Source organism: Homarus americanus, unplaced genomic scaffold (assembly GCF_018991925.1).
Source record: "Homarus americanus isolate GMGI-L3 unplaced genomic scaffold, GMGI_Hamer_2.0 scaffold12165, whole genome shotgun sequence".
Lineage (NCBI taxonomy): Eukaryota > Metazoa > Arthropoda > Malacostraca > Decapoda > Nephropidae > Homarus > Homarus americanus.
Genome location: NW_024723734.1, coordinates 16,046 through 17,138, shown reverse-complemented (window position 1 = coordinate 17,138; position 1,093 = coordinate 16,046). Strand labels below are relative to the sequence as shown.

Sequence of the window (1,093 nt, the reverse complement as noted above, 5' to 3'; positions counted from 1 at the left end):
ATTCATATACATATTTTCCTCGGTGTAAATAATTAAAAATAAAGTGGACTAGAAATTAGCACGTTAAAATAATTTATCAACGGCCCAAATGTTTTTCGTATGGAAGGATTCAAATTCAAAATTTTATTACCAAACATACAGATTAATTACTCCTGCAATAGGAGTAGTTTAAAAAACTCATTGGATCACCCAAGTGGATGAAGAATCCAGCCACTCAGCCTGTGTGAACCTGCTCCACTCCCACTAAACTGGGAGGGAACAGTCATCAATGCCCAATAGCAAGAGCTAATGGACCGCTTCCCGCTCACAGGTTCACACCGAGACTCATCCTCGTGGTTGGATTCATTCCAAGTTTCGGACAAGGAACTCGGTCATCACACTATAGAATTGATCCTATGAAGTATGATCATACTTAAAACTTCTAAACCAACGGGATGTGTCACACCTTACTGCTGACTTGACAGTTTTCTATAGGTAGGCTCAGTAAATATGTAAATAAATGTGTTGCAGCTTTACTTAACTCCTATACTAATGTAATAAGCTAAATATGGAATATTTTACAAAATATGTGTTTTATTTTTGTAGGTTGTCATTAATATTATTTATCGTTTTTGGTAACAACTGAAGGATAACTGAGAGATATAAAGAACTTTGTCAGGCTCGCCGCGTCACTCTTCGGTTAAGAGAAAACCTACTATGTGGGAGACTGCGTTAATCATCACAATTTTGAAATAGGTCAATATTATGATAATTAACAATTAAACATGTGCTTTCGGGTCGCTACTTGGAACATCCTGAACAAAAGTAATATAAAGACATTATTTCAGTGCCCTTGTAAGAGCTGGCTACCGTGTTATTCAAGAGAGGGACGGGCCATGTAGGCCTTTGTCTTCCAATATGATTGATTGATTGATTGATACGTTTATTGAGATACAAAAAAACATTAATACATCTCAAAGGGATGAAGTGACATAAGTCATCCTCACCCCAGTCCAGGAATGTCCCTCTCAGGACTCACATAAATCCCTAATATTTCATATAATTAGTTATAATACATAGTTATATTCTAGATGCAAAATTTCTATATTTCTTT

General features: G+C 35.9%; 1 non-coding gene across 1 annotated transcript; it reads right to left on the bottom strand.

Annotated features, from left to right (window-relative positions):
* Positions 1–209: 209 nt before the first annotated feature.
* On the bottom strand, positions 210–410 carry LOC121863699. The gene has a single exon (XR_006088443.1). It is a non-coding gene; the product is annotated as a small nucleolar RNA U3 (small nucleolar RNA).
* Between the last annotated feature and the right edge of the window lie 683 nt (positions 411–1,093).